General features: G+C 38.4%; 1 long non-coding RNA gene across 5 annotated transcripts in view; it reads right to left on the minus strand.

Annotated features, from left to right (window-relative positions):
- LOC144281133 (uncharacterized) overlaps window positions 1-24,046 on the minus strand; it is a 59,445-nt gene that overhangs the window by 23,383 nt on the left and 12,016 nt on the right. For 3 of the 5 annotated variants that reach the window (XR_013349579.1, XR_013349581.1, XR_013349578.1), the window contains one exon: window positions 17,710-17,819. This is a non-coding gene — a long non-coding RNA (uncharacterized LOC144281133). Of the gene's footprint in view, window positions 1-9,674; window positions 9,859-10,460; window positions 10,504-17,709; window positions 17,820-24,046 lie in introns of those variants that run through there. The other 2 variants (XR_013349580.1, XR_013349582.1) reach the window with 2 other exon arrangements.

Consider the following 24,046-nt stretch of genomic DNA (forward strand, 5'->3'; position numbering starts at 1 on the left):
AAACAAAATGTTAGGAAAAGAAATCTAGCAATATATGAAATGATAATGCACCACATCCAAGTTAGGTTTAACTCAAGAATGCAAGATGAGTGTATCAGTTACCTATGCTGCATTAAAAACAAAACACCAAAACCATAATGACAGCACTCAGAAACAGTGGCTTGCAAAAGTTTATTATTTCTCACAATGCTATGAGTTGGCTGGGCTGGTCTTGCCCTGGTTACTTTTGTAGCTGCAGTCAGCTGGGAGTTCAGCTAGGGGTGGATGGCCTTAGATGATCTTACTCACATATCTGGGACCTTGTTTGCAACATCTGAAATGGCTGGGATTCTGGGCCTCATTCTCCATGAGGGCTATCCTGGGCTTGTCCATGTTGAGAGAAGCATTTTAAGAGGGAGCGAGCAAAGGAACAAAATCCCCTGAGGCCAGCACTAAGAAATCACCGTGTTTCTTCTGCCACATTCTAATAAAACGATTAGTTTTATTAGCAGATTCAAGGGGAAGGGGACTTCACCTCTTGAGGAGATGAATGGTAAAGTCACATGGCAAAGGAATACAAAAGATGGGGAGAATGTTGTAGCAATTTTTGCAAACAATCTAAACATTGGTTTAACATTAGAAAATCAATTCTAATATATCATGTTAAGAGCCAGAAAGCAATATACATTTATAACTTTCTTTTCAATATATACAGAAAAGGCACTTAGTAAAATCCAATACCCATTGAGGATTTAAACAAAAACACCACCATAAGAAAACTAGGAAGAGAATTTTCTTAACCTGATAACAAAACCAAAAACCTACTCTGAATGTTACATGTAATCATGAAATACTGAAAATATTCTCCGTAAGACCAGGAAGAAAACAAGTGTATCATTACCATTTCTAATTTATCTTATTCTGGAGTCCTTAGCTCACACAATCATGTAAAATCAATAAGCAAATAAGAATAGGAAAGGTAGAAACAAAACCTTCATTGTCTGCAAATGATAAAACATTAAAATTAATAAGAGAGTTGAGCAAGTTTGCAGGAAATCAAATCAAGATTTTTTAAAAAGATTTTATTTATTTATTCATGAGACACACAGAGAGAGAGGCAGAGACACAAGCAGAGGGAGAGGCAGGCTCCATGCAGGAAGCCCATTGGGACTCTGGGATCACAACCTGAGACAAAGGCAAACGTTCAACTGCTGAGCCACCTGGGTGTCCCTCAAATCAAGATTTAAAAATCAATTGCATTTATATTCACCAGCAATAATACCTAGAAAATGTAAAGATACTATTTTTATAAGTATCAAAAACTAGCAAGTTTCTGTTGCCAGGTAAAAGAGAGTAAGAGCTATTCCACTCTCTCTGTCTCTCCCACTGAATGCAGCTATGAAACCTGGACAGAAAGCATGGAGCAGCTCTTTGATGACTCTACACATATTCTCAACATCATTAGCCATTAAGGAAATGCAAGCCAAAACCACAATGAAATACCACTTCACACCCTCTAGAATGGCAATAATCAAAAAGAGGCACTAACAAGTGTTGGCAAGGATGTGGGGAAATTGGAACCCACATATAATGCTGGTAGAAATGTAAAATAGTACATATTGAAGAAAAACCCAGAAGAATTGAAACTCATTCACACAAAAACTTGTACAAAAATGTTTGTAGCAGCAGTATTCGTCATAGACAGAAATGGGAACCCAAATGTCTATCAACTAATGAATGGATAAAGCAAATGTGGTATATATTCATATAATAGAATATTATTTGGCCATAAAAAGGAATGAATGGATTCATGCTGGAAGATGGATGAACCTTGAAAATGTTATACTAAGGAAAAACAAAAACAAAAATAGAACGTAAAGACTGCTAACTCTGGGAAACGAACTAGGGGTGGTAGAAGGGGAGGAGGGCGGGGGGTGGGAGTGAATGGGTGACGGGCACTGGGTGTTATTCTGTATGTTAGTAAATTGAACACCAATAAAAAAAAAATAAAATAAAAAAATAAAATAAAAAAAACAAAAAAAAAAACAAAAATAAAACAAAAAAACAGACAGAAAAGGCATATATTAAAAAAAAAAAAGAAAGAAAAGGCATATATTGTATGATTTCAAAATCTATATTAGGATTCTCCAGAGAGGAAATTGGCTCACATGACTGTGTGGACTGGCAAGTTCAAAATCAACTAGCTGGCTGGACATTCAGGGAAGACTTGGTGTTGCAAGCTTGAGTCCTTCTTTTCCAGGGACCTCAGGCTTTTTAAGGTATTTGACTGATTATAGATTGTTGACTTCAAATGGGTATGGGCTTTTTTTCTGGGTTGATAAAAATATTCTGGACTTAGTGATATATACAAAAAGCCACAGAATCATACACTTTTTAAAAAAAAAAAGATTTATTTATTAGAGAGAGAGAGAGAGTGAATGAGTGCACTTGAGTAGAGGGGAGGGGCAGAGGGAGAGAATCATGAGGCAGACTGCCTGCTAAGCACTGAACCCTATACAGGGCTGGATCTGACAACCCATTAAGTCATGACCTGAGCTGAAACCAAGAGTCAGATGCTTGACCGACTAAACCATCCAAGTGTCCTGGAAGTGTACTCTCTTTAAAGGGGTGAATTTTATATAGTGAGTCACATCTCAATAAAGGTACTACTAAAAATTCTAGCAGTTTCTATGACTATAGACAAGCTGATTCTAAAATTAGAAAGGAAAAGGAACGGGGGGAGGGTAGGGGGGGAAAGAAAGGAAAAGGAACCAAAATAGCTAAAAAATTTAAAAGAGAAGAATAAAGTTGAAGGAATCACACTATCCAATCTTAAGATTTTCCATAAACCTGCAGTAATCAATATGGCTACCACAAATGCAGTCCTAAGTCCTAGGAGATTTTTTAATAAAGTGGAAAATTTTCTTAAAGCTAAAAATTTTCAGTATTTGTTTATTCAATTTTTAATATAATCCCCCATTCCAAAAAAGAAAAAAGAAAAGAATTTGAATCACCTCAAATAAATGCAGTATTGAGCAAATGAATAAAAGGCAAGTGAAGAAACGCCTGGGTGGCTTAGTCGGATGAGTGTCTGCCTTTGGCTCAGGTCATGATCTGGGGTCCTGGAATCAAGCCCCGTATCGGGCTCCCTGCTCACTGGAGATCCTGCTTCTCCCTCTCCTCCCTGCTTGTGCTCTCTCTCACTATCTCTGTCTCTTTCTCAAATAAATAAAATCCTTAAAAAAAAAAAAAAAAAAAAGGGATCCCTGGGTGGCGCAGCGGTTTGGCGCCTGCCTTTGCCCCACGGTTTGGCGTGATCCTGGAGACCCGTGATCGAATCCCACATCGGGCTCCCGGTGCATGGAGCCTGCTTCTCCCTCTGCCTGTGTCTCTGCCCCTCTCTCTCTCTCTCTCTGTATCTGTCATGAATTAAAAAAAAAAAAAAAAAAAAAAGACAAAGTAAAAAAACCATAAGGGTACAACAAAAGCCCAAAAAGCACTTAACAGTAATTCACAAACATACAAACCATTGGATACTCCCTCCTCTCTAGAATTACAAGCAAATTTAGCTAAGCACTTTCTAGCAGCCAGCCCCCCAAAAAGAAGAAAAGTCAGTTTCAGGTCCACATTGCTCATAAAAGACAAAAGCAGATGCTCAAGAGAGAATTATCATTTCCTGATTGTGTGAATTGAGAGAAATTTCTCCCATTTAGGAGAAAACACAACTGTGTGGGGGCCAGTGAGGTGTGAAATGTCATCAGCCTTGAAGCCAGCAGCTCCGGCAGTGACAAGAAGTAGCATCACTGGCACAAACATCAACAATTTGACACCAGGTATTGGCAGCCTGGGAACAGAGATCAGTGAGCGTTTGTAGCAGGCAGGGGTGTGGCCTTCAGTTGGCCTCTGCAGAGAGAAGAGCAGGAACAGAAACTTAAGGCAGCCAAGAGAACAAATTCACAGAACGCTTGTGAGATACCACATAGAGATTCCAAGAACTCTTCACAAGGAAACAGAGGAGTTCTTAGAATAGGTGGGGGAAGAGAGAGAAATACTGCTACGTGACTACTATTTGGGTCCACACATGGGATATGTGTTTCTTTTCATTTTTTGTTTTTTTATGAAACCAACAAATGTATCTCTTATATTTATTTTTTTAAGATTTTATTTATTTATTTGAAAGAGAGCAAGAAAGCACAAGCAGAAGGAGGGGCAGAGGGAGAGGGAGACACAGGCTCTCCACTGAGCAGGGAGATCGAAGTGGGGCTCCATCTCAGGAACCCAGGATCATGACCTGAGCCAAAGGTAGATGCTCAACTGACTGAGCCACCCCTGCGCCCCTGAGTGTATCTCTTTAAAAAAAAAATTTAAGTGGAACAGTTAGCTTACAGTGAAAAATAGAAGAATTCTGCCCCTTTGATTCTCATTCCCAAATTCCCCTTCCTTTTAAGCAACTTCTCTGAACTTTTTTGGGCTATTTATTCTGGTTTTATCTCCATGTATCTACAGTAAGTGCTTATGGGCACCTGAGTGGCTCAGTCAGTTAAGCATCTGCCTTCAGCTTGGGTCATGATCCCAGGGTCCTGGGATTGAGTCCCACATGGGGCTTCCTGCTCAGTGGGGAGTCTGCTTGTCCCTCTCCCTTTGCTGCCCCATCCCTGTTTGTGCTCTCTCACTCTCTCTCAAATATATAAAATCTTTTTTTTCAAATATATAAAATCTTTAAAAATAAAATAAACTATGTACTTACATCACCATTTTTTCATTTTTTACTTTATCTTGCTATTATGGTAAATGGAGATTTACCTCTCTTAAGTCATCTCCTCCAGGGCATATCTCATTTTATTGTGCTTCACATTATGGCACTTCGAAGATTTTTTTTTTTTTATGATAGTCACACAGAGAGAGAGAGAGGCAGAGACACAGGCAGAGGGAGAAGCAGGCTCCATGCACCGGGAGCCCGACATGGGATTCAATCCCGGGTCTCCAGGATCGTGCCCTGGGCCAAAGGCAGGCGCTAAACCACTGCGCCACCCAGGAATCCCCGAAGATTTTTTTTTAAAGGAACTTTGAGTTTCTTTTTATTTATTTATTTATTTATTTATTTATTTATTTATTTATTTATTTATTCATGAGAGACACACAGAGAGAGGGAGGTGCAGAGACACAGGCAGAGAGAGAAGCAGGCTCCATGCAGGGAGCCCGATGGGGAATCGATCCCACATCTCCAAGATCACCCCCTGGGTCAAAGGTGGCGCTAAACCGCTGAGCCACCTGGGCTGCCCGGCACTTCAAAGATTATACATTTTTTAGGAATTGAAGGTTTGTGGCAACCCTGTGTCGATCAAGTCTGCTGGAACCATTTGTCCAACAGCATTTGCTTACCTCATGTACCTAGTGTCACATTTTGGTGATTTTGCAATATTTCAAACTTTCTCATTATTATATTCATTATGGTTGGTGATTCATGATTATGATTTACTGAAATCTCAGCTGATGGTTAGCAATTTTTGGCAATAAAAGTATTTTTAAAATACAGTACTTAAAAAATAAGGTATGTACTTTTTTATAGATATAATGCTATTGCACACTTAACAAACTACAGTATAGTATAAACATAACTTTTAGAGGTACTGGAAAGCCAAAAAATTCATTTGACTCACTTTATTGCAATATTTGCTTTATTGCCATGGTCTGGAACTGAATATCTCTAAGATGTGTCTGTATATTCATTTAAATATTCTTCCTCAAAAAAAAATATTCTTCCTCATTCTCATTTTCCTAGATCTGTTACATTGCATTTTTGTTTAAATAAATATTTAATATTTATATTAGTATAGTTTCTATTCTTGTATTATGTGTGTATTATAACATTTCCTTTTTGAACAATTTTCCAGTATAAATAATTGCTTTGGTTTTGTTTGTTTGTTAAGATTTTATTATTTATTTATTTATTTGACAGAGAGAGAGAGTGTACACAAGAAGGGGGAGCTGCAGAGGGAGAGGGAGAAACAGACTCCCCACTGAGCAGGGAGCCAGATGTGGGGCTCGATCCCAGGACCCTAGAATCATGACCTAAGCAGAAGGCAGGCACTTAGCCAACTGAGCTATCCAGGCCCCCCTGCTTTGGTTTTTGTTTCTTGTTTGTTTAATTGTCCATGTCAATATCACTACTTCAATTCCAAACTATCCATTAAAGCTAAAAATAATTTCTGAACATATTAAAATACATTGGCTATTCTATACATTTAGTTTCTCTCTTGGAGCCCTCTGTCTTCATTCTCTTATTGGTACCGGTTGCTCATGAAGCCCACTGCCCAGCTATTATCTTGACACTTCCCATCACTGAAATCCAAGGAATTTTTTTCACCTCACTTATGTGTTAAATCTTTGTTCCCTGGATCTGGTGTGTTTCTCTTTCTTGGCTTCTTCCTTTTTTATATCATTTAGTGTTTCTGAATAAAAGTGTCATGATTTTACCTACTTATCTGCATGATAATTTGCCTGGGTATAGAATTTTAGATTGGATATAATTTGCCCTCAGAATTTTAAGCCACCACTCCATTTTCCCCCAGACTAATCTAGCATTCTTGTTTTGTTGGTCTTTGTTTTTTTTCCGAGTCCTGAATTGCTTTTCCTTCCTTTGGACTCTTCTATGGCTTATTTGTATATTTAGCATTGTTTGTCTTTGTCTTTCTTGTTTAAGTCTTTTTCAAATATATAGTGATTTTTTTTTGCCATCCATTCAATTTTGATACACATACTCAGATTTTTTAGGGCTATTCCAGGGAAGAAAGCTGAACTTTCTGATTGGTGGGTACATAGGGATAGAGCTATCAACATTCTGGCTTTCAGCTTTCTTGGCACTAGGAGACTCAAGAGAGTACATAGAGAATTATCCTTTATTATATGGACTTTGTCTTAATCTCACCCTTCATAGTTTGATGTTTCTGCTTTGCCTACCACTGTACTTGTCCCTGAATTGGGGCCTCTCTTTTCAATTTATCCACAGATTAAATCGCCAATCTTCTGCTTTGGGTATAGGAGAAAATGTTATATCAAAGAAAATAGATACTTCTGCATAGGAAAAGATACTGGAAAAAGGATATCTAACAGTTAAACATAGCAGATTGAACATATGGCACTTATTTCTGTTGCCTCCAGAAACTCTGCTAAAATGAGAATAAAATTTTGAAATGAATAAACAGTAGAGAGAGAACATGAACAGCGATGTAGCAGTCAGAGTTCTGGCAGAAAACAGATTGGCACATTCAAATGAGAATTTAATAGAATTTAATAAGAAAACTATTTACAGAGGTGGGGGCAGGATTAAGAGAACCAGCAAGGGACGGAGATGATGACAGTTTCTGAATAACATTCAGTGGACCTCTAGGGGGCAAGTGGAGAGAATGATTACTGCAACCTGGTAAGAGCTCTAGGCATAGAAGAAAAGAACCCTCTAGGAGCCATAGAGTTAAGTAAAAAGTATTGTGCCATCACCAAAATATGGCATCCCAGGGAGGAAGTATGTGGGGAGAAGACCGCAATGGGAATAAATACTCTTACATCTACAATTCTATCTCCTCCCACTCTCCAGTCTTCTGACAGTACCTCCAATTAGCCGAATCCAACTGTTAGCCAAAAGTCAAGGGAGCCTAAGTCCATAGAAGTATCCTCTCTCACACAGTGCAGTGCAAAAAAAGAATGGATTTGGAAGAGCAAAACAAATAAATAATACAGACACAGACAAGAGATGTCAACAAATTTTTAGAAGATAAAAATTGGATAAAGGAGTTGCTAGAATTGTGAAAGCTTAGTACCACAGGGATATGCTAATGAGAAGAAAGCTGAAATCACTACAGTATTTTGTAAATGCCCAGAATCTGGAGGCACCAGTTATCTCCAAAGGCAGAAATTAATGCAGTGCTGAAGAGAAGAACTGGTTGAAAAACTTTAAGTGGCTTGCTCATATCCATAAAACTACATTCTGCAGAGACAAGTGGATCCTCTTTCCCACTCTAGCAGAAGACAAGGTGTCAGGAAACTTGCAGCACCTAGACACAGTAATATCAGACACAGCTGAAAGCAAGAATGATTATTTGTATGGGATTCAGAGGGGGCATCACAATTCTATTGGAGAGTTTATGGTTGAACTAGTAATTATTACATAGAAAATTACTAAAACAACCTACAGGCAATTATTAATTCCAGTATAGCTAAAAAGTTATATAATCAGTAGTATAACAATACAAACATATTATAAATATTGATTTTTAAAAATGTGAAGCAAATATATTGGGAGGATGAAGGGAAGGAAGGGAATGTTAAGTGTGCTAAATCCTGTTATTCTGTAATATGAAGTCAATAGATAGCATATAAAGAGCAATATAAGAATAGTTTTAGAAAAATAGAATTAAAAACCAGAAGAAACCGCCTGGAGAAAAAAAAAAACAGCTGAGGAAATGCCTAAAGGAGGGCCATGTGGTGGAGGACATACTGGATCTCACCAAACTCCTCAGAATTCAATACTAGTAGAGGTTGCTATTGGGGACACCTGGGTGACTCAGTGGTTGAGTATCTGCCTTCGGTTCAGGGGGTAATCCCCCGGGGTCCTGGGATTGATTCCTGCATGGGGCTCCTGATGGGGAGCCCGCTTCTCCCTCTGCCTATGTCTCTGCCTCTCTCTCTCTCTCTGTGTCTCATGAATAAATAAATAAAATCTTTAAAAAAAAGAAGTTGCCATTGACTTGTAAACACAACAAAAATATGTTTCAGATATATAAGAGCCTATCCTAAACCACTTCAGAGAAGAACTCCAACCAAATGAGAAATTAACCATTATTAATTATTTATAATTGTATAAATATAAGGTAATGATGGAGTAGTTCCTATCAAATCAACTTTCTAGTAGATAATAAGTATAAATTCTGAGAAAAAATGTGAAAAAAACACCTTGGAAGCACTGGAGAAAGACAAAACTCAGGGGAAAAGTAGGCAGTAGGGACATTTACATTTGAAAAAAGGTAATGGCTCTGAATAAGTTTCTCCTTGTTACACTTTTAACTTGAGGGAAGGTGCCAGTTGGCCCTGTGTGGGATAGTAAAACTTTTTTTTAAAGATTTTATTTATTTATTCATGAGAGACAGAGAGAGAAGCCAGCTCCTCACAGGGAGTCTGATGTGGGACTCAATCCCTAGTCCCAGGATCACGGCCCTGAGCCAAAGGCAGACACTCAGCTCAACCGCTGAGCCACCCAGGCATCCCAAATAAAACTTGAATAAGAAACAGAAGAGAGGCACCTGAGTGGCTCAGTGGTTGAGCGTCTGCCCTTGGCTCAGGTCCTGATCCCAGGGTCCTGGGACAGAGTCCAGCATCAAGTTCCGCATCGGTCTCCACATGGAGCCTGCTTCTCCCTCTGCCTATGTCTCTGCCTCTCTCTCTCTCTCTCTGTCTCCCATGAATAAATAAATTAAAGAGAGAGAGAGAGAGAGAAGGAGAAAGAAAGAAAGAAAGAAAAGAAAGAAAGAAAGAAAGAGAGAGAGAGAGAGGGAGGGAGGGAGGGAGGGAGGAAGGAAGGAAGGAAGGAAGAAAGAAAGAAAGAAAGAAAGAAAGAAAGAAAGAAAGAAAGAAAGAAAGAAAGAAAGGAAAGAGAAAGAAAGGGAGAAAGAAAGAGAGAAAAGAGAAGAGTGATGGAGTACCTGGGTGGCTCAGTCAGTTAAGCCTCAGGCTCAGGCCATGATCTCAGGGTCATGATCTCAGGGTGGTAAGATTGGGCCCGCAGCAGGCCCACACCAATGAGGAGTTTGCTGGAGATTCTCTCCCTCTGTCCCTCCCCTTTCTCTCTCTCCTTTAAAAATAAATAAGGAAGGAAGGAAGGAAGGAAGGAAGGAAGGAAGGAAGGAAGGAAGGAAGGAAGGAAGGAAGGAAGGAAGGAAGGAAGGGAAGAGAAGAGAAGAGAGGCGACAATAGCTCTCAAATAGAAAAAGGGAAAATCACAAAAAGGAGAGAGCTGAAAAGCAGGGTTCTGTGTAAAAATTCTGCCCCTATCTCTGTCTGACCTTGAACCACATTTGTGTAGGGCAGATTCTATGCAGCCCAGCTAACACTGAAAAAGCTGCTGAACTGAGATTTCAGCGGCTGCCCACAACAGAAGAAACAAAGTTTCTTCTCTCTTTCAAAGGCAGAAGCTTGAGTCTACCTAAATAAACTGCCTAGTTAAACCACTAGCAAAGCAAACAAAACAAAGCAGGGGCACCTGGCTGGCTCAATCAGTAGAACATGTGACTCTTGATCTTGGGGTCATGAGTTTGAGCCCCACTTGGGCATAGTTTACTTAAAAAAATTTTTTTTGGAGAAATAAAAGAGAATCCAGAGTCTCTACAACATATTGTCTACAATATGCAGGATACAATCCAAAATTACTAGGGAAAAACAAGGAGGAAATGTGGAAGAGGATTATGGTAATATGGCAAAAGAAAAAGTACCAGTAATTTGTCTCCCCAACAGGACAGCAGTTGATGACAGAATCTGTCTGATGTAATAACTTTGGAACTCTGGATTCTACTAAAGGCTTGAAAATTCCAGGGGAAGTCTTGGATGGTAAGTTTGGTTAATTTCAGTTCTTTGCACAAGAGCAACTACCCATTCCCGACCCTCAGCCCCACAGTAAGCAGCTATACAGCCTCCTAAAGTAGCTACACACAGCTTGTAGAAGCCAGCATAGGCATAAATTTCCCTCCAAGTATCAAGGATCTGTTTTGATTATAGATTGCTGCTTCTGATCTCAGAGGTACAAAGAGGTGGGTGGTCATTGTTGTTGCACCTACCCCCATTGTTGCAAACCCCTACCTCTCCTGGTTAGGGGATTTAAAGGGCTTTTTCCCCTTTATTTTTTCTCTGTTTCCCCTTTTAGGGGCCACACATTAAAGACTAGGACATTCAAAAACAATTGCATAAATGGGGAAATTAGAAAGTGGCCATGCATGCCCAGGGAAAATTGTAGGCTCAGGAAAGACCAGCGAAGATCTTAAGTGTATACCTCACGTAGGTCCCTGACACAGAGTCAGACTCCAATAATTTTTTTAAAGCAATAAACAAACAATAACAACAAAAAGTGCAAACCCTTGGGAAAGGGGAGAAATCTGATTTCAAGTGTTATCACATTATTAGATTCAAATGTCCCAGTTTTGGGGTGCCTATGTGATTCAGTCAGTTAAGTGTCTGGCTCTTGGTTTTGGCTCAGGCCAAGATCTCATGGGATGTCTCATAAAGCCCTACATTGGGCCCCCCGCTCAGCAGGAAGTCTGCTTCAAGATTCTCTCCCTCTGCCTAAGTCCCCACACCCTGCTCACTCAGTCTCTCTCTCTCTCTCTGTCTCAAATAAATAAATACTTAAAAAAAATATATATCTAGTTTCAAGAAAAAAATTACAAGGCATACAACAAAATAGGAAAATGTAACCCATTCAAAGGAGAAATTTAAATCAACAGGGACTGTCCCTGAAAAAATCTGATGGCAGATCTACTAGACAAACACTTTAAAACAACTGTCTTAAAGATGCTCAAAAATCTAAAAAGTCAAAAAATGATGTATGAATAAAATAGAAATATCAATAAAGAAATAGGAAACCTAAGAAGAAAACTAAAAGACATTCTGGAACTGAAAAGTACAATAAGTAAAATTTAAAAATTCACTGTTGGAATTCAAAGGCAGATTTGAGCAAGCAAGAGAGAATCAGCAAACAGGAAAATGACAATGGAAAGTATTGATTCTAAGGAACAAAAAGAAAAAAGACTGGAAAGGATGAATAGAACCTAAGAGAGCTGTGGGACACCACTAAACAGAGTGGGAGTCTCAGAAAAAGAAGAAAGGGAGAGAGAGAATATCTGAGCAAATATTGGCTGAAAACTTTGCAAATTTGATGAAATATATGAATATAAACATCCAAGGTCAGTGAACTCTCAATAAGATGAACTAAAATAGATTCACACCAAAGCATGTTATAATTAAATTTTCAAAAGACAAAAAGAGAATCTTGACAGCAGCAAGAGAGAAGCAATTCACTGCACATAAGGAGGAAGACTATCAGCAGATTTCTCAGAAAATTTGGAGGCAAATATATTCAAAGTGCTAAAAGAAAAAAAAATGTCAACCAAGAATTCTATATCCGGCAAAACTGTCCTTCAAAAGTGGAGAAATTGATACATTACTGATAAACAAAAGCTGAGTGAATTTGCAACCGAAATGCTCAAGGGAATCCTGCAGAGTGAAATGAAAGGACACTAGATAGTAACTTTAAGCCATATGAAGAAATAGAAATCTCCCTCAATAAAAATAAATACATAGGCAATTATAAAAGCTAGCATTATTGTAACAATAGTTTATAACTCTACTTTTTATTTTCTACATGATTCATGTAGTTATTACATTATAAAATATATTTGTATATAAGCTAATTTTATTATAACTTTAGTTTATAACTCCACATTTCATTTCCTACATAATTTAAGAGACTACTGTATTTAAAAGAATTTTTACTTTATGTTTTGGGGCAAACAATGTATAAAGATGCAATTTTGTGGCATCAACAATTGAAAGGGGTGAGTATGAAACTGTAAAGGTTCAAAGTTGTATAGGTTATTAAAGTTAATTTGGTATAAATTCAAATTGGAGTGTTATAAATTTAGGATATTATATGCAATCCCATGGTAACCACCAAAATATACAAAAAAGGAAATGAGAGAGGAATTTAAACATTTCACTACCCAAAAAAATCAACTAAATGTAAAAGAAGACAGTAGTACAGTAAATGAGGGACAAAAAAGCTATAGGGCTTATAGAAAACAAATAGTAAAATGACAGAAGTCTCTCCTTATCAGTAATTACTTTAAATGTAAATAGATTAAAGACAGATTGACAGAATGGATAAAAACACATGATATGAATATATATTATGTAAAAAGACTCACTTTAGATCTAAAGGCACAAACCGATTGAAAATGGAAGGATAGAAAAAGATATTCTGAAAAAAAAAAAAAAGATATTCTGTGCAAATAGTAACCAAAGAGAGTAAGGGTGGCCATACTAATATGAGACAAAATAGACTTTAAGTCACAAAGTTTGTAAAAGACAAAGAAGGACATTATATATTAATAACAAAAGTTCAATGCATCAAGAAGACAAAGCAATTATAAGCATTTATGCACGTAATTACAGACCATCAAAATATATGAAGTAAAAACTGGCAGAATTAGGGACGCCTTGGTGGTTCAGTGGTTGAGCGTCTGTCTTTCGCTCAGGGCATGATCCCAGAGTTCTGGGATGGAGTTCCGCATCGGGCTCCCTGCATGGAGCCTGCTTCTCCCTCTGCCTGTGTCTCTGCCTCTCTCTCTGTCTCTCATGAATAAATAAATAAAATCTTTTTTAAAAATGACAGAATTAAAGGGAGAAAATAGACAGTTTTACAATAATAGTTGGAAACCAATATTTCGTTTCATGAAATCTGAGAAAATTCAACACCTTTTCATGATAAAAACACTCAACAATCTAGAGATAGAAGAAACTACCTCTATATAATAAGAGCTACATACAAAAAACTCATAGTGAAAATCATACTCAATGGTGAAAGACTGAAAGGTTTTCCTCTAAGATTAAGAACAAGACAAGGATGCCTGCTTTCACTTCTTCTGTTCAACATAGTACTGAAATTTCTAGCCAGAAGAATTAGGCAAGAAAAGAAATAAAAGACATTCATATTAGAAAGGGAGAGCAAAATTATCTCTGTTTGCAAATGATATGATCATATATGTAGAAACCCTGGGCTACACACATATCAAAAAACCCAGTTATAACTAATAAATGAATTCAGTGAAGTAGCAGGATGCAAAATCAATGCACAAAAATCAGTTGCATTTCTCTATACTAACAATGAACAATCTGAAAAAAAATTACAAAAACAATTCTATTTACAATAAAATCAAAAAGAATACTAAGAAACTAATTTAACCAAGGAGGTGAATGATTTGTACAATGAAAACAATAAAACATTGCTGAAAGAAATTAAAGAAGACATAAATAAAGGGAAATGACCCATGTTCATGGATTACCAGATTTAGTATTAGTAAAATGTCAATAATACCCAAAGCAATCTACAGATTCAATGCAATCTCATCAAAATGCCATATTTTTTGCAGAAATAGAAAAACCCATCCTAAAATTCATATAGAATCTCAAAGGATCCTAAAGATCCAAAACAATCTTGAAAAAGAAGAATAGAGGCGGCCCCGGTGGCGCAGCGGTTTAGCGCCGCCTGCAGCCCGGGGTGTGATCCTGGAGACCTGGGATCAAGTCCCACATCAGGCTCCCTGCATGGTGCCTGCTTCTCCCTCTGCCTGTGTCTCTGCCTCTCTCTCTCTCTAGCTGTGTCTCTATGAATAAATAAATAACATCTTTAAAAAAAATAAGAATAAGGCTAAGACACAGTTCTTGATTTCAAGACATACTACAAAAGTACAGTGACCAAAACAAGGTGGTACTGGCATAAAGATAAACATAGAGACAAATGAAATTAAACAGAAAGCCCAGAAATAAACCTTCAATATATGGTCAATGATTTTTTTTTTTTAAGATTTTCTTTATGTGAGAGAGAAAGAGCACCAGCAGGGAGAGGGAAAAGCAAACTCTCGCTGAGTGCAGAGCCTGACACAGGGCTCGATCCCAGGACCCTGAGATCATGATTTGAGCTGAAGGCAGACACGTAACTGAGCCAACCAGCCTCCCCATTTGGCTAAATGATTCCTGATAAGGGTGCCCAGACCATTCAATGGACAAAAGACAGTCTTTTCTACAAATGGTGCTGGGAAAACTAGATACCTGAATGCAAAAGAATCAAGTTGGACCCTTACCTAACACCATATACAAAAATTAACTCAAAACTGGAGAAAGACCTAAATATAAGACTTAAAACTATAAAGCTGTTAGAAGAAGACACACAGCAAAAGCTTCACAGTGTGGGATTTGGCAGTGATTCCTTGGCTGTGACACCAAAGGCACAGCAACAGAATAAAAAGTAGACAAGTTGGACTTCATGCAACTTTAAAAATTCTGTGCATCAAAAGACAATATGAACAGAATTAAAAGGCAACCCACAGAATGAGGGATAATATTTGCAGAACTACATCTGATAAGGGATTAACATCCAAAATATAGAGAGAACTCCTATAACTCAACGACAAAACAAATAACCCAATTCAAAAATGGGCAAAGGACTTAAATAAGCATTTGTCCAGAGAAGACATACAAATGGCCAGTAAGCATACAAAAAGATGCTCCACATCACTAATCATGAGGATAATGCAAATCAAAACTACAATGAGATACCACTGCACATCCATCAGGTTGGCAACTATCAAAGGAAAGAGAAAATAACAAGTGTTGGAAAGGACAAGCTGGAAGAAGAAGCTGGAGTGCCCAACCATTGCTGATGGGAATGTAAAATGGCACAGTTGTGAGGGGTGCCTGGGTGACTCAGTCAATTAAGCGGCTGCCTTCAGCTCAGGTCATGATCTCAGGGTCCTGGGATTCAGCCCATGTAGGGCTCCCTGCTCAACTGGAGGTCTGCTTCTCCCTCTCCCTCTGTTCCTCCCCTGCTCATGCTTGTTTTCCCCTCTCCCCCTCTCTCTTTCTCTCATAAATAAAATATTTTATTTTATTTTAAGATTTTATTTATTTATTCATGAAAGACACATAGAGAGAGGCAGAGACATAGACAGAGGGAGAAGCAGGCTCCCCCAGTGCAGCCCAATGTGGGACTCGATCCTTGGTCTCTGGGACCATGCCCTGAGCTGAAGGCAGATGCCCAACCACTGAGCCACTCAGGCATCCCATAAATAAAATCTTTTAAAAAAATGGAACAGTTGTGGGAAACAGTTTGGTGGTCTTCAAGAAGTTAAACATAGATTTACCATACAACCCTGCAATTGTACTCTTAGATGCACACTCAAAAGAACCAAAAACAGGGACAGATAGTTGTACTCCAGCATCCACTGCAGCGTTATTCACAATAGCCAACAGGTGGAAACAAGCTAAATATCCCTCACTAGATGAAAGGATCAACAAATTGTGGCATACACACACAATATAATATTATTTAGCCAAAGAAAGAATGAAGTTATTTTTTTAAGGTTATATTTATTTATTTGAGAGAGAGAGATAGAGCATGAGCAGGAGAAAGGAGGCAGAGGGAAAAGCAGACTCCCCAATGAGCAGGGAGCCTGATGCAGGGCTCAGTCCCAGGAGCCTGAGATCATGACCTGAATGGAAGGCAGACACTTAACCAACTGAGCCACCCAGGTGCTCCAAGAATGAAGTTCTGATGCATGCTGCAATGTGGAAAAACTTTGAAACATACTAAGTGAAATAAGCCAGACTAAAGAGGAAACATGCTGAAGGATTCCACCTATGTGAAATATCTAGAATAAACAAATTCACAGAGGCAAAATGTAGGTTAGAAATTACCAGGGGCTGGGGGAATGAGGACAACAGGCAATTGCTAAATGCATACAGAGTTTTTGTTGGAGGTAATAAAAAGTTTTGAAAATAGATAGTGATGGTGATTATATAGCATTGTGAGTATAATTAATGCCACTGAATTTTATACTTACAAATGATTAAAGTGGCAAATTTTATGTTATGTATATTTTACTGCAATAAAGGTTAGAGCTATGGGAAATAAGAGGGGAAAGGTGAAATTATGGCCTCTATGCCACTATTTATTATCCCAAGTCTACTTTCTTTCTGCAGATTAACATTAAATATTTGCTTAGAACTCTAGTTTGTAAGATTTATAAGGGACTTGGTTATAAAATACTCTAGCAATACTGTATTTGTTCAGGAAACTCTGACATACAAGGCAATGTTTCTTAAAATGTAGTCTGAGGATCACTTGCATCAGTGTCACTTTAAGATAAAACACAGATTCCTGGGCAGCCTGGGTGGCTCAGCGGTTTAGCGCGCCTTCGGCCCAGGGCATGATCCTGGAGACCTGGGATCGAGTCCCACATCGGGCTCCCTGCATGGAGCCTGCCTCTCCCTCTGCCTGTGTCTCTGCCTCTCTCTCTCTCTTTCTCTGTCTCTCTGTGTCTCTCATGAATAAATAAAATCTTAAAAAAAAAGAAAAAAGAAAAACCACAGATTCCTGGCTTCAACCAAGGTCAACCAAACCAGAAAATTTGGGAGTGAAGCCTATGAATGTGCATTTTAAACATGTGTCCAAAGAGAAATTATGCATTGATCACAGGCAGTTATATTTATGCATGGTTGATTATGCTTTCTAAATTTGGTGGGAAGGGCCTATTTCTGATGGTTTCCTGAACTTCAGAAAGGTGTGGACATTTCAGAGATTTGAGCTAAGTTAACCCAACTTTGGAGTATCTGAAGGAGTAAATAAGACCCCTGTATTCAGGGACACCTGGGTGGCTCGGTGGTTGAGTGTCTGCCTTTGGCTCAGGTCGTGATCCCGGGGTCCTGGGATCGAGTCCTGAGTTGCTCCCTGCAGGGAGGCTGCTTCTCCCTCTCCCTATGTCTCTGCCTCTCTTTCTGGTTCTCTCATGAATAAATAAATAAAATCTTAAGAAAAAAAAAGACCCCTCTATTTAGACTGAACAGAATAATATTTCCTTTTTTTTTTTTTTTTTTTTTAGAATAATATTTCTAAAAAGAGAGAAAGAGGGTCACCTGGGTGGCTCAGTCAGTTAAGCATCTGACGCTTGATCTCAGCTCAGGTCTCCATCTCAGAATCATGAGTTCAAGCCCCACGGTGGGTTCCATGTTGGACCTGGAGCCTGCTTTAAGTAAATAAACAAATAAATATTTTAAAAGGAGAAGGAAAACATTTTCTACATAATTGAGGATGTAGATTCAAGGGATTAAATAAAGGAAGGGTAGATACTGTGTTCTGTTTTTAGCGTGAAAGCCTGGTATGTTACATTATTATAGTGTGCTCACTGCGAATATAACCCTGAGGAGTTTGATTATAGTATCACGCACCATGACTGTTAATGAGACATCAAACAGAGAAATGCCTTCTCAAGGAGTGTACAGCACTGGTTTTCAAACTTAATGTGCCTAATAATTGCCTCCTCATCACTGCCCCCTCCCCATTCCACCCCTGAAATTCTTTCTTTTTCTTTTTCTTTTTGTTTCTTTTTCTTTTTCTCTTTCTCTTTCTCTTTCTTTTTCTTTCTTTCCTTCCTTCCTTCCTTCCTTCCTTCCTTCCTTCCTTCCTTCCTTCCTTCCATTAGTTTCAGAGGTAGAATTTAGTGATTCATCAGTTGCATATGACACCCAGTGCTCATTACATCACATGCCGTCCTTAATGCCCATCACCCAGTTACCCCATCCCCTCACCCATCTCCCCTCCAGCAACCTTCAGTTTGTTTCCTAGCGTTCAACGTCTTTTATGCTTTGCCTCCCTCTCTATTTTCATCCTATTTTATTTTTCCTTCCCTTCCCTGATGTTCATCTGTTTTGTTTCTTAAATTCCACATAGGAGTGAGATCATATGATGACAGTCTTTCTCTAACTGACTTATTTCGCTTAGCAAAGTGTCCTCTAGTTCCATCCATATCCCTGAAATTCTGGTTCAGAGGTTTGGGGCAGGGCTCAAAAAAAAAAAAAAAAACCCACTTCATTTAAAAAAAATACTCTAGGAGAGTCCCATGCACTGGTCCACAGCACATCTGGAAAAACACTTGGGCTGCATTTGATAGAACATCTTGACATAACTGGCTCCCTGGGTAGAACATCAAAGGAGCGAACATTTGTGAGAGGGCTGAACTACCTCTCTATTGCATAAGCCTCAACTGGAAAACTAGCAAGGGTTCAAGAATCAGCTGCAGATGGGATCCCTGGGTGGCGCAGCGGTTTGGCGCCTGCCTTTGGCCCAGGGCGCGATCCTGGAGACCCGGGATCGAATCCCACATCAGGCTCCCGGTGCATGGAGCCTGCTTCTCCCTCTGCCTATGTCTCTGCCTCTCTCTCTTTCTCTCTCTGTGACTATCATAAATAAATAAAAATTTTAAAAAAAAAATTAAAAAAAAAAAAAAAGAATCAGCTGCAGAAAGGTACAGACAGGACATTTCCGATACTCTGCTAAGCTTCCTGGAGAGGGAAAGCGACACCCTAAGTTTCCTGACGTTAACACTAGAACAGCAACAACAATCCAACACACGCGCGGACTTTGTCATCAGTGCTGGATGCGCACTTTAACCGCTAGAGGGAGCGCAAGGATTTCCACACGCAAACCCCATTCCCTAGCAGGGAGAAATTTAGTACCCGTCAAGGGATTTGGGGGCCTTACCGATAAGGGTGGAGCAAAGTGCGGTGGGAGCTAAAGGCTAAAAGCATTTTATTAAAAAAATAATAAATAAATAAATAAATAAATAAATAAATAAATAAATAAATAAATAAATGCATTTTATTTGGTAATCATACCTGACAACCTATTCAGAGCTTCCCTGAAAGAATTTCAAGACCCAGAAGGAAAGGAGGGAGAAGGGAGGGAGGGAGTGGGAGATGCTAGAGCTCAAGTGTCGAGGGACAATAGTTGGAATTGGAGGAGCATGGTGGGGCTAATCAGAAAACCTGTATATCTGTAAGAAAGAAAAGAAAAGAAAAGAAAAAAAAAAGAAAAGAAAAGAAAGAAAAAAAAAGAAAAGAAAAGAAAAAGAAAAAGAAAAAGAAAACCTGCATCTGGGGTACCAATTAGTTGCTAAGGATCCTGTGGGTTATAAGTTGCCCTAAGTTCCTGGGATCTCAAGTAATGTTAAGGTGCAGAAAGCTTAAAGGGGTAAAATGGGACACTCCAAAACACTGCTAGGAGATTAATAAATTAATGGGAGTTTTTCTAGAGGATGATTTGGCTATATATCAAAAGCTTTAAAACATGCATATACTTTAACCTAGCAATATCTCCACTAGAAATTCATTCTAAATAAATGATAAATATCTTCTTTAAAGTGTCGGTTATAAGGCCCCTGGGTGGCTTAGTTGGTTAAGCATCTGCCTTGGGCTTAGGTCATGATCCCGGGGTCCTGGGATTCAGACCCGCATCAGGCTCCTTGTTCAGAGGGGAGTCTCCTTGTCCCTCTGCTCCTCCCCTCAACTCACGTGCTCTCTCTCTCTCAAATAAATAAATAGAAATAGAATATTTAAAAAAATAAAGTGTTAGTTGTAATAACAAAGAAATGAATACGTTAAATGATGAACAGTAGAATGTTTAAATCATGGTATATCCATATGCTAAGGAATATTATTCAGTCACTAAAGTTATGCCATAGATTACATATTGATATGAAATCAGTTTTCAGCATATAGTTTTTTTTAAAGGCAAGCTACAAATCTGCTTAATGGTAAGATTCCATTTTGTAAGAAAAAAATATATAGATAGATTTTTTTTAATGTGTAAAAAAAGTCTCTAAGGATATATACCAAAAAGTTAACAATAGTTTTCTCTAAGTAACTGTAATATGGATAGCTACATTTTACTGTTTTGTTTTTTTTAAATGTGTAACCAAAAAAAGTGTAACCTTTTAAAAAATCTTTTTAAAAAATGTGTAACCTTTTAAAAGAATATGTAATTTTTTAAAAATTTTTTTTCTATTTTTATTTATGATAGTCACAGAGAGAGAGAGAGAGGCAGAGACATAGGCAGAGGGAGAAGCAGGCTCCATGCACCGGGAGCCTGATGTGGGATTCGATCCCGGGTCTCCAGGATCGCGCCCTGGGCCAAAGGCAGGCGCCAAACCGCTGCGCCACCCAGGGATCCCAGAATATGTAACTTTTTAAAAGTATTGTTCAGATCTCTCATTGATGAACATATGCTTTTAAGTAACTCTAAAATGAGATTATAGTTGTAACATGGGCTTTACTATTAAGGAATGTCTAATCGAGGTAAAATGAGCACTGAGGTCCTACTGGGTCCCAGGCCCTGTGTTTCAAGCTGGGGATAGAGATGAACTAGACACAGTCTCAGCCCTTCAGAAATCTAAAGGCCACATTCCTTGGTAAAGTTCCTTGGCTCTAGGTCTTGCTGGCTATGAAACCCCATAAAAGCCCATCTGTGATCATCTCTCCTGATTCAAATTCACTGATGAACAAACTAGGACGTTGTATCAATTTGTACTGAGAATGATCACAATAGCATGGGCCAGAAGAGCACTCTAAATGTAACCAACACGTTTCTTCCCTGTGGGGTAACACAAGGAACCAGATTGTGATGAGAATGTTGCTTGCTAAGCCTGGAATCATACTAGGGGCGGGTAGCAACTTGAAAATTTAATGTGACCTGACTAAACTAGGCAGGAAGTACCCTTCTCAATAAACATGGCCTTGCCAATAAAACTATAAATACAAGTCTGAGATTTCCTCTTCCTAGGACAGTAGTAGGTGGATGGGAACTGCCAAGATTTATCTCAGAGATTCTCCTTTTATGAAAATCTCCCCAGGGGCACCTGGGTGGTTCAGTTGGTTAAGCATCTGCCTTTGGTTCAGGTCATGATCTCAGGGTCCTGAGATGGAGGCCACTCATTGGGCTCTCCATTCAGTGGGGAGCCTGCCTTTCCCTCTGCCCCTCTCCCCTACTCATGCTCCATCTCTCTCTCTCTCTCTCTCTACCAAATAAATAAAATCTTAAGAAAACAAAAACAAAAATAAAATAAAATCTTAAGAAAACAAAAACAAAAAAAATCCCAGACTAACAAAGCCCCGTTGCTTTCAGATTGCACCCTTAACATCTACAGTTACAATTTGCTCAGATCTGGAGCCATTCCATTTCCTTAATTTTTAACTATTTTTTTTCCTACAATGTTGTATTCTGATAGTTTAACTCTGAAGATTATTTCCTCAATTTATTTTCTTAAAGGGCATTTTAATATGCATTTATATACAACAAATCTTCAAATTTCAAATGCATTTTAAAAAAATATTCCAAATCTGGGGGGAGAATAACGAAAAGCGTTTTTGGTGAAGTTAGAGACCAATACATAAAGAGGCCCTTCAAGAACTGCTCTCTTGCTCCTCAATCAGGATCATATTGGAGCAAGATTCTTATGCTCCAATATGAAACTGAGCCCCTACTACACTGATAGAAGACAGATACCAGGCACAGCTCTGTCTCTTGAGGAGTCATAAAAGAGTTGCCCCTTGGTGTAGCCTTCTTGGTTGCCAACTTATCTATTCAAACTTTCTGTAATTGGAAAGTCCACACGATTTACTTCACATTCTGAGTTCTAAAGAACATGGTGTACCCACTGTGGATTATCCAAAAAGCAAACCAAGCACATTCTTAGGGTACTGGCAGCAATGGCATGCCCTTTAGCTCGCGTATCTATCTGCATGTGTGTGAGCATGCATATGAGGCATTCACACATGCACACACACGCGCACACACACACAATTATTTAGAAATACTTCAGTACTTGAGAGGTCAAAAGAAAAAGGCAAAATTACAAGACAAATAAATCATAGAACTTAGTGAACTTTCTGATTTTAAGGTTAGAGAGTGTATTTTGGTGTTTTGTCTTAGTTTTAATTTCACACATGTGTGATTTAATTTGGGGGCATCTAAATTCTTAATCCAATCCTCCTGACATTAATTTTAGTATAAATGTTTTTACAACTCTTAACATGGAAATCACCTGACTTTCACATTCATCAGGTAACTACACTTACGTATTGCAAATTTCAACATGTCTCAACCACTGGATACATTCCCAACTCCTTCTAAGAAGCCATGAAAAATGTTTCACATCTCACTTTCATCATGCACCAAAATAGCTCTTAAAGCTAATTATACTTAGAGTTTTGTGCCAAGTACCCAATACCTAACCATTAATTATTATTTCCTAAGTATTGAGAAGGCAGTGTAAGCTTCCAGTACATGTCAAAACCTGCTCCCTATGCTGAGGCTTACCATATAAATTACAAACCAAATCAATTCAGACTGTGTACTACATCAAATTAAAAGCAAAGCTAAACTTGAAGGACACAAAGTTCAGGGACATTTTTGTAAATCCCTAAGAAGTTACCACAATTCTAGCTAAACTTTGTTGGTTGGAGGGTAGAATTCTATATGCTTATTTTAACTTCTAACAATGCACACTGCCACTGCTTTGGAAAAGAACACTGAACTTAAGAGAATGCTACAAAAAAAAAAAAAAAAAAAAAGAGAGAGAGAGAATGCTACAGTTATAACACAATTTCAGTTATTCTCTCTTATCCCAAAATGATAAAATCAAACAACAACAGGAAACTCTGATATCACCCAGATTCTCCTTAGGCATCTGAATAATTAAAATATATCAAGCCATCATAACAAAAGTCTCAAAGACTCTTAGCATACTGCAAGACATTTTAGTATTTATTTTTTTCTTTCCCTTAAAAAATCACCATTGGGGCACCTGGGTTGTTCAGTGGTTGAGCATCTGCCTTCGGCTCAGGTCATGATCCCAAGGTCCTGGGATTGAGTCCCACATCAGGCTTCTTGTGCGGAGCCTGCTTCTCCCTCTGCCTATGTCTCTACCTATGTCCCTGCCTCTCTCTGTGTGTCTATCATGAATAAATAAATAAAATCTTAAAAAAATAAGATAAAAAGATCATTGTCAGTACTAATATGTCTGCCTGATAAAAATATCACAAGAGAAGTCTTTTGTGGTATCTGTCCAATTCATGTTGTTCCTCCTTTCCCCTTGTCCTCCAGACATTAAAATTCCAAAATCACTAGATCAAGACAGACATGTTTATACAGCTTGATTCCACCTCCCTGACTGTAGTTGATTGGACCAGGAATGGGCCTCTGACCCAAATTGGACTGGGACTGTTCAGAATCTCATCTCAAGAAATTTGGAATTGGAATTAAGAGATTCAATCTTCTTTTATTTGGCTAAACCTATAACATTTTGACCTCAAAGAACTAGAAAAAGAAGAATACCTGAAGCCCAAAGTTAGTAGAAGGTGGGAAATAACAAAGAACAGAGCAGAGATAAATGAAATAGAGATGTAAAAAGCAATAGAA

This window comes from Canis aureus, chromosome 12 (genome assembly GCF_053574225.1).
Source record: "Canis aureus isolate CA01 chromosome 12, VMU_Caureus_v.1.0, whole genome shotgun sequence".
NCBI lineage: Eukaryota > Metazoa > Chordata > Mammalia > Carnivora > Canidae > Canis > Canis aureus.